The sequence below is a fragment of the Heterocephalus glaber genome, unplaced genomic scaffold (assembly GCF_053883595.1).
Source record: "Heterocephalus glaber isolate CG9 unplaced genomic scaffold, H.glaber_assembly_v1.0 deba00000621, whole genome shotgun sequence".
NCBI lineage: Eukaryota > Metazoa > Chordata > Mammalia > Rodentia > Bathyergidae > Heterocephalus > Heterocephalus glaber.
This window is the reverse complement of record NW_028258153.1, coordinates 6,959,701-6,975,192: the sequence shown is the minus strand read 5'-3', so window position 1 is coordinate 6,975,192 and position 15,492 is coordinate 6,959,701. Positions and strand designations below refer to the sequence as shown.

Below are 15,492 nucleotides of genomic sequence, written 5' to 3'. Positions count from 1 at the left end.
TCCTGTCTTTTTCCACATGTCCCTTGCCTCCAAGGCAGCTGTTCCCCGGGCCTGGAGGGACCCAGAGAGTTCGGATTTTCCCAGCAAGCTCGCTGCTGCATGTCTCGTCCACGCCCTGTGAACCCCCGAGGGAGAGGCGCAGGGCACTTCCACTGAGCCGTCCCAATGCCCCGCTGAGCCCAAGGCTCAGTAGGGAAGCAGAGATGTGAAAGGGCATCCGGGTGGGGATAACATCTAGATAAGCTTGGAAGTGGGTGTGCTGGACATGTCTGAAGGCCTGCTAGAAGTCCCCTTTGGCTGAATGAAGAGTGCTGTGGAGGGACGGAAGACTGGTGGCTACCTCCTTCCAGGCTTGACATGTAATGCCCAGCGAAAGAGTTAAGACATTTAGCTGCCAACACTGGGGAGCCACAGAAGGTACTTGAGTAGGAGAGGGACCAAACTAAAGCTGTGCTCCAAGCAGAAATGTGCTGCAGCAGGAAGAGTCAGGAACTTAAGGCAGGCAGAGATATACAATAACAATCCTAATAGGAAGAGGGAAGGAAGAAGAGGAGCCCTGACCCAGAGGGCCCCTTAGGGCCTGCAACCTAGGAGCCCTCATCTCTACCCCAACAAAACACACATTAGCCCAGAGCCCCCACCCCCAGCCTCTACTTCTCTTCCCCACCCAGAGCAGGGCAGGGTCCCACTCCCCACTCCCAGACCAGACCACTCATAGCCACCACTCTGCCTGCGGTTCGCCCTCTGGGCCTGCCCTAGGCATGACCAAGGCCACACCACATGGTCAGGACTCATCCAGACAGTGCTCCCAAAGACTCCGGCTATGACAGGAAATAGGCAGGCGACCCCCATCAGCGGTCAGCCCTGCACCTGTGTCCCCACTGCTAGTCCATGGGTCCTGATAAGGAGGCCCCAGCCAGCCCCTGCCAACCCACAAGGGCAGACTGGCTGACCAGTAAGTGGCCCAGCTGTCAGCCTGAAGCCAGGTACCACAGATGTCCTTCCAGACCTGAGGATGTTTGACAGATTGGGAGCTTCAAAATGTCATAGCCATGGGGCACAGGCACAGAGGCAAAACAAAGTCTGCTTTAAGGGCTGGGGTCTCAAAGAGCCCCCGAAGGGCTCCAAGACACTGACTTCCCTGGGCTCTCCTAAGACATAGGCCCTGGGCCTGGATCCATTTCCTCCCGGGCCTGTGCCTTCCTGACTATGCATTCGTCCTCACCAGGGCCTGCTCCAGCCTCCCCAGCTCCCCGTTTCCTTCCCTTATATAGAGTTCTGCAAGGACTAGGAGAGGAAGAGCATCGAGTTCCTAGTGGCAAGAAGGTGCCTGTTCCCAGGGACACCTCCAGCCAAGGGCGTATGTCCCAACCCTGATCCGCTACAGACCCAGGGGCCCAGCAGGGACCTGGAGGACCCCTGGCCTTTATGGTAAACCTAGCACAGGCCAAGACTCAGAAAGTAAGACAGACAGAACACAAGGCACCCAGAGCATCCACTCAAGGCACTGTCCCCAGGGTGCCCCAAATCCTCCTGGGCCACGCTCCTTTTAGACCACCGACCTAATCAACTGCCTAAAAAGCTCCAGCAGCCCTGTGTGTCCCCTCGGGTCCTCCTATAGCCCCAGATCCTCTCCTCAGGCCCCACTCACTGGCCCCAGGCCCACTGCCAGTCCCCAGGTCCTATTCCACTCTAAGCCAGGTCCTCCAGGCAGGGAGGTTCCTCTCCAGGTGTGCACCTCCCGACCTCTCCTCACCCTCCAAAGAACAGCTCCAGACCCAACACAAGGCCTTCAGCAAACACCAGGCTGGTGGAGGACAGTGAGAGCAGGATGCACCTGGCCCTCAGCAGCCAGTGGAATGCAGTGTTCAGAGCAGCCCTGGGTCACAAGGTCCTGAAGCTGCAAAGGGCAGGATGGGAGGCGCGGTGGGATTCACAAACTGAGCTGTGGGACCTGTATGCCTCCTCTTACTGAAGCTGGTCGCCCCCAGAGCCAGCCTGGAAGACGGCACATGATGGCACCCACATCAGGCCACCTTGGAGGCTCTGCTGGCTGCAGAGTAGCTCTGAAAATTTGTCTCCGGGAGACCCAAGCTGAGACCCCAAGGACCCAGCACAAGGGCCACATTCACCTGCACCCCAAATCAGTGAGGCTGTGAGAGGCGAGGACTCCAGCAAGCACCTGTGAGCAGCAGTCAGGAGCTGGGCCCTGGGTGCCCACTGGGCACTGGCCTTGGAGCTCCAGAACGCAGGTGAGGGGCAAGGGATGGGCTAGCCAGGAACCAGAAGGCACATGGGCCAGGTGGGCCACAGGAAAGCCCTGCAGGGACCAGAGGGCATAGCTGGGCCCAGGGCTTGACCCTGGCCAGCATCCTGGATTCACCTCCTGCCTACATTGGGCCGCCTCCTCGGTCCCTGCTATCACTGACAGACACCGCACTCACCCACCCACAGACACTCAAAGTTGTTCAAGCCAGAAACCTGCATATCCCCTTGGCTCCCCTTTTCCCTCCCTCCCACCAGGCCTGGACAACCCTCTTCCCAAATGAATCTCCGGGCCACCACCACCCTGCCCAACCGCCCCTGAATCAGATGGCTCCTCATGCAGGTGCCCTGGCCCTTCATATTGCCTTCCTGTCTACCTTGCCCTGGGCAGCCAGGAAGCTATTTCTGCAGTGCACACACAGCCACAGCACTGCTTTGCCTAAAGGCCTTGCACAGCTCCTGGCTATGCAGGTCGGAGTCCAAACGCCCTAATATGGTTGTCAGGGCCCCTCTGACACCTGCTGTGTCTCCTCTCCAGGCCCATTTCTTACCTCTCCTCCACCTTTGTGCTACTTTCAGATCCATTTGTACTCCATCCCAGCACTCTGCGGTAGAGGTTATCTGCCCATTTTATAGATGAGGAAATGAGGCACTGTGAAATCACATCCTCAGCCTAAGGTCACACAGCCCGTAAATAATGGAAATGGAACTAGAGTTCCGCTCTGGCAGAATGCAAGGCCTCAGGTGTGCCCAGGACCACACAGCCTTGCTGCAAGGCGTGTTTCATGAGGAGCATGGCCCCTGAAGTGGGTAGGAGGGAGGCCAAGGGGAAGGGACTGAACAGAGACCATTTGGCTCAGCCCAAGGCCACACAGAGCCACCCAGGGAAAGCAGAACCCAGGGACGGCTCAAGGTTCACTAAGCATGGCCTGCAGAGTCTGCCAAGGCAGATGTCCAAGCCTCTGCCACGGCCAGACACCTCCAAGCCAGATACAGGGCTTGAGCAGTGCGGGGGGGGGGGGGGGGGGGTGTCCGGCCTTGGAAGCAATGAGGCTCTGAGCCAGCAGAACTTTAAAAAGGACACAAGATGTCAGAGCAGACCATCCAGGAAGTCAGACCCCACTAAGGCCTGCGACCTAGGGGACTCGGGGAAACTGGGCCCCTGCAAAGCGTGAAGGGCCCCGAACAGGCCACTTGGAATGTGGGCTTCTGAGCTGAGCTTCCTTCCCAGAGAGACCCAAAGAGTAGGAAAAGCCCCACCCCGTTCCTGCAGCACTGGGCTGGGTAGCATGGCCTGTATCACAGAAAACATAGTTTCTAGGAAGTTCCTAGAAGAAGCTGGTCGGGGAAAGGGCTGTGGTCCGTGGTCAAGGTTCTGGTAGAGCCAGGGCCAGGTGGAGGTGACAGGCACAGGAAGCAAGATCACAGGGTGACTCCATGTGCTGACTGAGCTCCTCGAGGCCCAGCTCTCAGGCAGGGTGACAGAGATGAGGGAATAGGGGCCCTGGTGGAGGAGGGGGGACTGGACTTGTGGGCCTGTGGAGGAGACAGGCATGTAAACAGAGAATTATAAAACAGCCCAGTAACTGCTATAATGGAGCTATGAAGAGAGCTATTACTTCTCTAAGATTTGAGTCCATCTGCTTTTCCCACAATTACACCCAGGAAGGGGCTGCCCACCCCACCCCCCTTATCCCTAGCCTTCTGGGGTTTCTGTCCCTGGATGAGAACAACTTTCAGAGGCAAGAGTCTTTGACCCTAAGCTGTGCTAGAACAGTAAGGCGGGAAGGATTCATGGGAAAAAAATCTAAGAGCAATGGGAAAACCCACAAAGCCAAAGGTCTCAGGAACCCCTGAGGCACAGGCCAGCAGCCACTGGGACATGGGGGGGCGGGGTGCAGGAGAGGAGGTGCTGAGCCCAGCCCAACAGAGGATTCCCGGGCTGGAGCCACACCCAAACCCACAGAGACCAGAGACCCACACAGATGCCACAGGCCCACAGGGACACAAGCCCCTTGCCTTCTTAAACTAGGCCAGCTGTGGCCGCAGGCCAATGGCTCACTGACTCCTCCCTTCTATACCTGCAGAGCTCCTTGCAAACTGTAGGTGTTCACCACCTTGTTTCCTAATTTCAAGGCTCCCCTTGATCCTGTGGGACACCACTAATACTTGTTACCTTTTCTATTCTCTTCTTCCTTTTTTTTTTTTCAGTAGTGCTAGGGATTGAACCCAGGACCTAGTGCATGCCAAGCAAGTGCTACACCCTCAGCAGGATAACAGTTTGAGAGGGAAAAAAATGCTCCCAAGGGCAGGGGATTTAGCTCAGTGGTTCCAGCGCCTGCCACGCAAGGCCATGGTCCCAAGTTCGATCCCGAGTCCGATCCCCGGTATCAAAAAAACAAAACAAAACAAAACAAAAATGCTCCCAAATTAATTGTACACGTCACTCATAAGATACCTTCCAATTTCAGATACATTGAAATGTAAAACTATGTGAAGAAATGCCTTAAATTTGTGTTGTTTTTTGGGCTCCCCTAAACTTCCCTATCAGTGTCCCCCATGGGGAGGACACTCAGGAAATCCTGTCCAATGTCTACCTGCCTCTCTCGAAGGAATTTAAAGCTTGCCCAAAAAAGGGACTGGGTGAAAAGCAAACCCAACAACCACATATTGCTCAGGAGAAAATTCCAAATCCTCAGAGTCTCCCCATGGCCTTCTATGCTCCTTGGACTCTCCAGAGTCATTTTGTCTCATCACCCGATTCCACACACCTCAACATGAACCAAACCTTCCCAGCGGCAGGGAGCAGGCTCAGTCTGGTAAGATCATAACACCTGTGTGCAGAGCCTCGTTTCCAATTCCTGAACACATCATAGAGCCCATGAGTTTCCAACTAAAGGGCAAGAGCCAAGCATGGGCTTAAATATCAGTTTTGCCGGGACTGACTGTGAAGATCTTATTTAACCTGTCTCAGTCTCAGTTTCCTCATCTGTACGATGGGAGTAAGGAGATTTGCTTTGCAGAATGGTCGGAGGTACTAAATAAAGTTGGCTGATTAAAGGACTGACTAAAGTAAAAGCATCCGCAGCATATGAGCAAAGGCTTGTTTCTTTCTGTCCCACTCATATACAATCGCTGCACCTCTCTGCACCTCTTTTCACTGACAGAACACGGAACTGTCCCACACTTTACTAAGAGCCAGTGCCTGTTCAGCATTTATGTGTCTCATTTAATCCTCAACTCATGTAAATCGAGGTACGTTCTATTCTTATCCCCATTTTACAGAAGAAACTGAGAAACAACAGAACACAAGAAAGTCTATGATTTTTAAGATCCTACCTACCAAACTTGGGACACTTTATAACACAAGTGATTTCCATCAACAAGCATCCATCTGGGGCTGGGGATTTAGCTCAGTGGTTCCACCACCTGCCTCTCAAGTGCAAGGTCCCGAGTTCGATCCCCAGTACCAAAAAAAAAAAAAGCATCCATCTTCTGAGTTTCCAACTCTTCCCAGGCATAAGCTTCAGTTATCTGAAAATCTGAAAACTCCTGGCCCACAGATAGCAGCAACAGGAGAAGTTAGCATAATTGTTCAACCCAATTAGCACAGGTCAAGGGCTGCTGTTCTGGAGCCCCATCTGTTCTGATGGAGGCACCAGGAGCCCCCAGAAGCAGGAGATCCTGAGGGCAGGGTAACCCAGCTCCATGCTGCTCCTTTAAGTCCATTTGCAGCCAAGTGGCAGGAAGCCCCTCTCACCCCCAATTAGCCAGCAGCAAGACATTTGAAGCGAGGCCAGCAGCAAAGGAAGGAACGCCACAGAAGGCCTGGCTGTCACCAGCATTGTTGGGCTGCATCTGACGCACATCTCCCCCCCTGCAATGTTTCCTTGTTCCTCAGAAGGACCTCAGGATGCAGGCATCTGAAAGCAGGTCTGGAGAGTAGGCGGGGAAGGGAGGGGCGGCAGAAGACCTGGCTCTCTCTGACTCAGAAAACACAGGCAGATTTTAAATGAGCAGGAGAGAAAGCTCCCATCAGATAGCAACTCAGTGACCCACAGACACGGCAGCCTCAGCCATGTATACAGCTCACAACACCCCGAGGCACACACAGCAAGCACACCGGCCCACTTTGCCAGATGCAAAGTCACTCCGGGTGCTCAGGCCCCACCCTGAGCAGGGCTGCACAGACAGGAACAGCCCAGCATTTCCAACACGCCCACTGGGAGGAACAGTCTTCAAGGCCCTGAGCACAGCTGAATTCAGGAAGCCAAAGGGGAAAAGAGCAGATGTATGGTGTCTGGGGCAGGGGAGAGCAGGAGCTAGCAGGGATGGGAGGTACCAGAGCAGCCCAGGGGTCCCTGATACACACCCACATCTCTGGGTTCTTTCCAAAGAGCCCGTACGAGCCTGGCCACCCCATGCAGCCTGGACAAGCAGCAAATTCCCCTTGACTTTGGCTGCCCCATCTGAGCCCAGCCCATTCTGGAGGTCCGTCAAGGCTTGAGGCATCCAGATGGGAGGTAAGAAGAAGGTGTCTCAAATGCAAGGGCAGGTGCACAAACAGGGTGGAGCTGGCAGGAGGATAACAACCTGAAAATGATGGAGTAGCACCATGGGAAGCAGGAATTTTAGGAATGAAGGTGGTAGGAGGGGCAAAACAGAGCTCAGGGCTTGTGCGCAAGCATAACATTGGAACACATTCGATGTAAGTGTGCTTTGGTCCTGTCATCTCATGTAATCCGTCCAACAACAGGTACCACAGTCATAACACTTCCATCTGAGGCCACTGAAATTTAGCAAGGAGAATGAGTTGGCCAAAGTCATATGGCTAGGAGTGATCAAGCTGCACTCAAAACCAGCAGGGCCAGATGACAAATTCTGTATCCCCACAGTATAGATCAAGGGAAGGACACGGAGAGGGAAAGGGGACAGGGCATGGCCAAGGAGCCCCTGCTGACCAGGATCCCCAACTCCTGAGGATGACAGGGATCAGGGAGCTTAGGCTGCAGTGATTCAGTGGCTAGGCCTCTGGGGAGCATTTCCGGAGCCCCAGACAGCTCTGCATAGTCTCAGCGCCACCTGCCCAGCAGAAACTGAGCCATTACTCATAACTGTTACTCACTTTGCCCCTGCCCCCGCCCCCGCTGCCCCCAGCACAACTCTCCCTCCCGCTCTGTTCCCTGAGGTGGCCAAGGAAGGTCCCGAAGATCTGTACAGTGCCCTCCCTGGATGGCTTGGCTAACCCCAGTCCTGCCGACACAAGGCCACCTGAGTCACTGGGACAGCCTGTGTGGCCCACTCATCCCTGACAGCTGTTGGCCTCTGCTCTGTTCCAAGACACAGAGCTATGGAAGAGTGGTCACCAGGCAAACAATGTCCCAACCCCAGGGTTGGAAAAGCCAGCATCCCAGTAGCTGCCTGGGGACCCTCAGAATCCCCACCTCCATGCTGGACACCTCTTTCGATGCCCGAAGAGCAGAAGTTCTGGCAGAAAGATCCACAGACTTGCAAAATGTCAGCACTGCTGGCAAGAAAGAACTCTCCTAACTTCAGCCTCTCATTCCACAAGTGAGGACAGGGAATTCATTAGTCCAAGGTCACACGGTGCCAAGGGGGACCAGTAGGATATGGGACTCCCCTGCTCTGCGTCTGTCCAATAGGCAGGCCCCTCCCACTGCCCTGGGAAGAGGGCAAGCTCCCCAAATCCTTTCTCATCTCTCCCACTGCAGAACAGCTGCTGTCCCACCGTACCGGAGACAGAGACCTGAAGGAGGATGGAGGAAGAGGGAAAAATGGGACCACAGCCAGACAATGCTTACCAGGAGGAGGTGCTTTCCGACAGTGCAGGGGGCTCAGGCTCACGTCGCAGAGGCAGACCATTCTGTCCACGGGGTTCTCCACCATGGGGTAATAGGAGGGACTCTTAGGGTCCCAGCCTCCTTGAGGATCACCTCCTCCCTCAACCCCACTCCTCTGCTCTGCTATCCCAGGGCTCTCCCTGGAATCCAGGCTGGCGGTTGCCTCGGCTCGCACACTCAGCACAGCACTCTGCTGCTCAACCGGCCACAGCAGCACCACACGTGGTGGCAGAGGCAGCTCGGGAGCCACTGTGAATTCCTCCTCATCCTCCAGAGAAGCTTTGTCTATCTCAGGTGCTCTCCCATCCCCTTCTGGGCAGCTGCACTCGTTAAAGCCAAGAAGTCCCTGACCCCTGAACCATTAGTAGTAATGATAACAACCACAACAACACTGACCAAGACCAAGGGTTACCCACTAAGCCCTCAGGCCAGACCCAGTTTTCTCTGCCTATGAGTTCAGGGAAGCACTGAGCTGTTCACAGTCACACAGCCTGCCAGGATTCAAACCCAGAGAGTACAGCTGCAGGGTCTGCAACCCTGACCCCATGCCTCACTGCCTCCTGATAGGTCCCTGCTCCCGGAAGTGAAAGCTCCTAAGAATCCCACACAGTCACCCAACACCTGGGAAATGCTAGCACCAGTCTTGGGGACACTCAACATTCCTCCTGGCTCTAGACAAGTAGCCCCTGTCCCCGCTCGCCAAGGACACTTAGAGGCAGGCTGGGAACCGTCTCCAAGGCGACAGGCTCCGCCACCCTGACTAGGTGACACTCCCGTTCACGTATTCACTCACTCACTCACTCACTCACTCACTCATTCATTCAACAGTGTGTCTACCATGTGCCAGGCCAGATGGTAAAAGACGCCCCTAAGTAAGCACCCCCTTGGTGCCTTAGAAATGCGGCTACCCGAAGTCTACCCTTACTCTTGCCTGCTGCATCCCACACTCGCATGGGGAGAAGCCGAGGGCTCTCCCTTGACCTGAGCGATCTCCGAAAATTTCGACACCTTCTTGGCCTCTCAACTCAAAATCAGACACATGGGAAGGAGGCTTGGGGAGACAGTGTCACAGGAGGAGGAAGAGAGGATTTCCCAGCCCATGGCTGAGGAATCCTGACACAGATCTCCTGGTAGCTGCCCTATCCCCATGTCTCCTCTGCCCAACCTCCTTCTTAAATCACAAGCTCCTCACCTTTCTCCTGTGTGAAAACCCTCTGCTGCTCCCCTCTTTAGCCTGTCCCAGAACACTCCCCACCTCCAGGACCCGGCCCCAAAGCCACGCCATTTTTAAACCATCACTGTACCAGGCACTGGGCTGAGCACTTCATAAATAGTAACTCCTGTGGTTTTTTGTTTGCCTGCTTGTTTGTTTTGGTGGCGGGGGGGCGGGGGTTGAGATAGTTTCTCACTATGTAGTTCTGGCTGGCCGCGAACTCACAATGATCCTTCTGTTTTAGTCTCCTGAGTGTTGGAATAACAGGTACATGTCACTGTGCCTGGCCCAGTATCTTGTTTTGACTCCCCCACAGCACAATGAGGTTGGACTATTAAGGCCATTTTACAAATGCACATGCTAAGGCTCGGAAAATGTCACACAAGTAGTAATCCTCAGAGCTGGGAAAGACACTCAAACTAGTCCACCTCCAGCACAGAGCTGCAGTCATTATTTTATCCAACCTTACATGCATACATCTCCGTGACTAAAGAAGTTTTAGCCCCTTTCCCCCTGTGTAAAACTCCTTCTCAGCCTTCAAAACCTCTACCCAAATGGCCCTTCTCTGAAGCTTTCTCCATGCCACCAGGTCAAGTGAACTGCTTCCTGTTTGACATTCCCACTGCATTTTGGAGAAACACTGTCTACTCCCCTTTGCCTCCCACGAGACCTGTCTTCCAGGCCTTTTCAGCCCCATACCTGGCACCTTGCCTGGCACAAGGTGGATGCCCTAAAAGGCTTTTAACATGAACAATCAGGAAGCTCTACAAGTCCAGCTGGGCTCAGCTTCTGCCACACAGAGGAGGATGCAATGAGCCACTCCTGGGGCAGCCATCACTCCCAGCGCCAATCACAGATGGGCATCAAGTGCTCCTAGTCACGGCCCAGCACCCTGGCTCGGCTCAGCCCCACTTCCTGGCTTGGCAGCCCCTCTCTACTCAACCAGCTCTGCTGTTTCTGGGAGTCTCAGCCGGTGATTAGGGCCCTAATCAGCAGGACTTCCTGCCAGCGACTGCCAGAAGTGGGGGTGGGGTGGAGAGGGAAGCAAGGTCAATCCAAGGTGAAGTTCTGCTGCCTGGGACCAGGGGAGGCCCTGGCAGGAAGATGGGCTCAAAGTCCTCCAGTCTTACATCAGCCTCTCCAGCACTGATGAAAGACTCAGGCCTGCTGGCTAGAAAGGCACTGCTCCCCACAGCCCCGCACTGCTGTGGGTGGGGGGACTCTCTGAGACAGACCCTCTCCCTGCACTTCCCTGGAAGCCACACCCCTACCCCATCCCAGCACCAAGTCCAGGACTGAACCCACAGACTTCTAGACCCCATGATTGCTCAGGTCTACCTGGGGTCAAGGGTCAAAGGTAAAGCCCACCTCTGATGAGCAAGGGGTTAGAAAGGGGGCAGAGGTGAGCAGAGGCTGAGAAGGGAAGAGAAATAGGGCTCGCTGGGCTCAGGAACCCTCCCAGCTGTCATCATCATCAACCTGGGCCCATTCTTTCTCAAAAAAAAAAATAAAAAGAGCATAACGCCTTTTGCAGCTGCAACTGGGCGGGCCAGGGGTCCGGAAATGGAGCTCACCCCTGACCCAGAGCAACCCCTGCCTCCCTGGGTGGGACTCAGGCTGGGTGGAGAGCCAGCTTGACAGGCCATGGGGCTGACCCCTGCTAATGAGGAATGTCAGAGGCACCGGAAATTGGAGGACCCTGGAGAGGGCAGAGGCCTGGGATGGAGAAACAGTGTGACCAGGAGCCTGAACCTTCCCTGGCTTCAAAACTGTCAGCTTATATGGTATCCAGGAAGGGCTAGACAGAGCTCTCCCCAAACCCCACCAACAATGACTGAATGAGAAGTTGCAACAAGAGGAATGCAGGTTAAATTTCCGGGAGAACTAGAGGGTATAAGACACAACAACTTGCAGCAGTTATTTGGGAATCTTACTTTAAACTGTAGACGTCACCCCTATGAATACAGCCTGAGGTCAAGAGTAGCCTGCCTGGAGGCTAGACCAGGTCCTTGCCAGGCCTGAGATGCTCTGATTCAGTGACCCTAGTGGAGGGGTGGGAAGGGATCCCAACAAGGGAGCTGGGCTTTTTTTTTTTTGTACCAGAGATTGAGCCCAGGGCCACTGCACTGAGCAACATCCCCTGCCCAAGCTAGGCTCGAACTTGCAATCCTGCCTCAGTCTCCCAGCGTGCAGGGATTATAGGTGTGCACCACCATGCCTGGCTCCAGGCTGGTTTATAATAATGTGTCTTGTTTACAGTGACGGCAGCTTTCTCAGAGTCCTCCATAAACACAGATCTGTGTTGGCTCCCTGGGGAGATGAGGCCTCTAGAGGTCCCCTCAGTTCACTGCTTCTCTTTAATTGCAGAGAGAGAGAGACAGCTGAAGGAGGCAAGACTCTGGGTTGTGATGCTAAGACTCCTTAAGGAAAAAACCAGGCCACCCTTCCTTGCACTCTTGGGTCCCCCAATCCTCCCTACCTCAGCAAGGAAACAGCCAGGATGAGAGATAAAAGGGTCAACCAAGAGATGGGCCTGGGACAAATACGCAACCTTCACTATCGTAACATAACAGTAACATAACATCGTATGGGCCAGGCACTACTCAAAGTGCTTTACATAAATTAACTCACTTAGCCTTCACAACTATGCGGAGAAGCAGGTCCTTATCCCATTTGACACTGAGGAAATCGAGGCTCAGAGAGATCCACTCATTTGCCAAGGCCACTCAGCTAGTAAAAGGGTTGTCATGCAGCTCCCTCGCTCTGCCTGGGTATATACATGTCTCAGTAAACACAGACTGACAAATCTTCATCATCAAGCCCTGTCCCAGGCCCTCGGGGACTAGTAACCCAGCTGGGTGACAGGTGAGCATACCGGAAACTTGCAGAGATCAGAGGCAGCAGAGGGGTCCCCAACCTCTGTGGCAGAAGGGCTAGGAAGGTCCCTGGGAGAACCAGACCCAGGGCTGGGAACTTCCCCATGTACAGGGTAAAGATTCCAGCCAGGCAATCCTGTGACCTTCATCCCAATCAGCTCCCTGGAGCCTGCCCTTCTGGGCCAGGCCCTCTGCTTCCCCGCCCAGGCCTGAGCTCCAGGCTTGCAGCCCTAAAAAGGCAGGGATCATGGAGCCCAGGCAAGCCCTGAATGAAGCAGTGCCAGGGACTAGTTCAGCCCACCTTCCACCCCACCCCGCTCCAGCTCCACGGAGACCAGGCAAGGAGAGACAAGTAGGAAGATGGCCAAGGTCACCAACCTGGGCAGAGGCAGGTGGTGCTGGAGGCCTTTGGCCTCACACTGTTTTCCCCTGGGGATGGGAAAGTGCTTTGAGCCATGTGGGAGAAGGAAGGAGGGGAGAGCTGGGTGTGATCCTGCATAATGAACGGGGGCACTGGGAGGAGGGCATGGCTGGGCACAGCTGTGAGGCTGGCAGCCTGGCCACCCCACCACTCTCATTCCAGCCAACTGTGCCTAATAGCTATGGAAGCTAAAGAACCAGCCAGCCAGGGAGCCATGGGGCCAGCAGCACCGGGCGACAGGGTTGAAGGAAAATTGAAAGCCAAGCCCTCCCCATCTCAGAAAACTACCTTCCCCCACCCCTAGAGTCATGTATCTCTGATTAACTTTCTTCCAAGTCTAGTAACTGGAAGGGCTTCCCTGCCTGTCTTCTCTGTCCTCCATCTCCAAACACATTCCTCAACTGAGTCTCAGTTTCCCTTTCTGGGGTCAAAGAGACTTACATCCCTGGAAATAAACCAAGAAGTAGCAAAGGCCTGCAGCCCGAAGCCTGTCAAGCCACTTAGCTCTCAATTCTTCCCCATACCCTGCTCTCCACTGCTTGGTCCTTTTCATCTGGAGGCAAGAGTATCCTAACCCAGTCCCTGGCTGGAGACAGGGGACTACAGTAAGACATCGGGAAGCTCCTCCTCAGAGGAGGAGGCCAGGAGCGTGAGGTGCTGCCCTGGCTGGAGGCCGGGAGTTGACTTGATGACCTCAGACTCTTACTCCTTCAGGCTCTCTGCTCAGGAGAAAAGGGGTCACAGGGCATCCACAGGGCAGGGGCTGCCATGGGGAGAGGCAGGCTGGGGCAGGAGAGATGGAGGCCACATGGGTTCCAAGCCCATCTAGGGAAGACCACCTAGACCCAGCCACCCCGAGGAGCCCTGCATTTGGGTTGGGGAGAGCTTCAAGCCCACCCCTACTACCTGCCCAACAGGTCTGGAGGGGCAGCAGGAGGTGACCTGCTACCCGACCCAGCCTCCCTCCTGAGAAGCCCTTGAGAACACACACACACACACACACACACACACACACATACATACACACACAACGCTATTACACAAGCCCCTTCCAGCTGCCATGATAAGCCTGTGCTATTTACAAATGTGGAAACTGAGGCTCAGCCGAGCCCCACCCCTGGGTTCTTCCTCATCTGGTGCTCCTCTGGCCACCATCTCCATCTGAAGTTGCCCAGTATGGTAGCACTCACCCCTCGTCCTTGGGCCCTGGTAGCAGGGGTTGGGGACAATGTCTATAGCACTTGCTGTCGCGTCCACTCTCCACTATGTCACACAGCTCACAGCACCTCTCCAAACCTCGAGGAGTCAACCACAGGGCAAGACAGAGTGAACCAAGAGGAATGGGAAACCCTCAGAACTGTTGCAGGAAGCTGCTGCTAGGGTCAACCTGGTGGGTAGCTGAGAAATGGTTTCCACGGAGGGGCTGGTGCAAGGGCAGAGCGTCAAGCTCTGTTCCCCCGGCCTGAGAGTCCTGTCCATGCCCACACCCTACACCAGCAATGACAACTTCCCGATCCCCCATTCTGGTGTCAGAGAATTCTCCGACTCCAAGAATCCCAGGACCTCAGTGTCCCAGGAGACCTTACAGGTCATGCCTCTAACCACATCCCCACTCAGGAATCCTCCCAAGCTGTGGTCCGGCCTCTGTCTGCCCTATCCCGGGACAAGATGCTCACTACCTTACAAGGCGGCCCACCCTCCTGCTGACGGACCGCCAGAGCCTCGGAAGCTCCTCGTTAAACTGAGCTGCACTTCCACTTCTGGGCCTCCCTCCTTCAACTACCCAGACACCCATCCTACCCCCTTTGCTTCCTGCTCCCGTGTCAGGAGAAACAGGACTCTGAGGGATCCCAACTCCAAGAATCAGACACGTCCATCAGCACCAACATGGTCTCCGAATGGCAGCCTCTTTCCTGGTCTCATATGCAGGCCACTGACCACCAACTCTCCGGCTTTAAAATTCCTGGCCACAGGCACCCCCATGGGAAGTTCTGCACTGGGCTCCGAGGGAAGTGAAGTATGAAGAACTATGGGAAGAGGGAGGGGAAGGAGCTGTTCAAGGCCAAGGGGATGGCTGGGTTGGAGGTGTTGGGGCAGCAGGTCCCTCAGCCCTAAAAAGCTTTGAGGTCCCGGGACAGGAACTGAGGGGGAGAGACAGGAATCACCCACTGGCAAGGGCAGGCGGGACTTGAGGCCAAGTCTGAGCCACAGTGGTCCCCGCCCCAGCCCTAGACAGCTTCAGGAAGGGGAAAAACTCCCTCACGCCCTCCCCTTCCACCTCTGCTCTGCCACCCAGAAGAGAAGCCCCTGGCCCCAAAGAATCTGGAACCCTAGTTTCCAATCCCCTCCCCTGTTCTCACCCTCCCCAGTTCAGCACCCATCCTGTCAGGAGCCCGGCCTTCTCTGCGCCCACTTCACCCCCCTCCCAGTTTCCTCTTCTAGGACAGCGCAGCCTAAAAACATCTGGGCAGGGAGTCCTGGCCCTGGTCCTGAATGGGAGGCTGGAGGGACACTGGACTTAGCTCTGTGTGGCTTCTCCAGCTCTGGGAAGGGGTGGTGGGCAGGGCATCAGAGTGAAAGGGCCAGGAGGGGTGGCAGCGGAAGGCAGCTGCCCGAGTCTGTTCATTAACCACCTGGGTTAGCCATTTCTGCCCAGAGGGGTGAGGAGAGTGAGCCTGTTGGCTGGGGGAGGGCGGAAGGGGGCATGAGTGCCTGGCTGTGCCCACGGGCAGGGGAGCACCAGACCCCCAAGGAGGTGGGGAGCTTTGACCTGTAACCCTTTGGGCCACCAGCCCTTCCCGGCAGCCCTGCTCAGCCCTCTGAGAGCAGAGAGGAAGGTGCCTCCACAGCAGCTCC

The 15,492-nt window shown here is 55.3% G+C and overlaps 1 protein-coding gene across 22 annotated transcripts in view; it reads right to left on the bottom strand.

Annotated features, from left to right (window-relative positions):
* Positions 1 to 15,492, bottom strand: part of Tns1 (tensin 1) — a 221,801-nt gene that overhangs the window by 117,910 nt on the left and 88,399 nt on the right. The window contains exons 1-2 of one of the 22 annotated variants that reach the window (XM_087206078.1): positions 14,437 to 14,951; positions 8,088 to 8,163 (exon numbers count right to left, since the gene is read on the bottom strand). The exons of the other annotated variants lie outside the window; for them this stretch is intronic. The gene's annotated coding sequence lies outside the window, so the exon portion shown is untranslated. Of the gene's footprint in view, positions 1 to 8,087; positions 8,164 to 14,436; positions 14,952 to 15,492 lie in introns of those variants that run through there. 22 annotated transcript variants of the gene reach the window in all.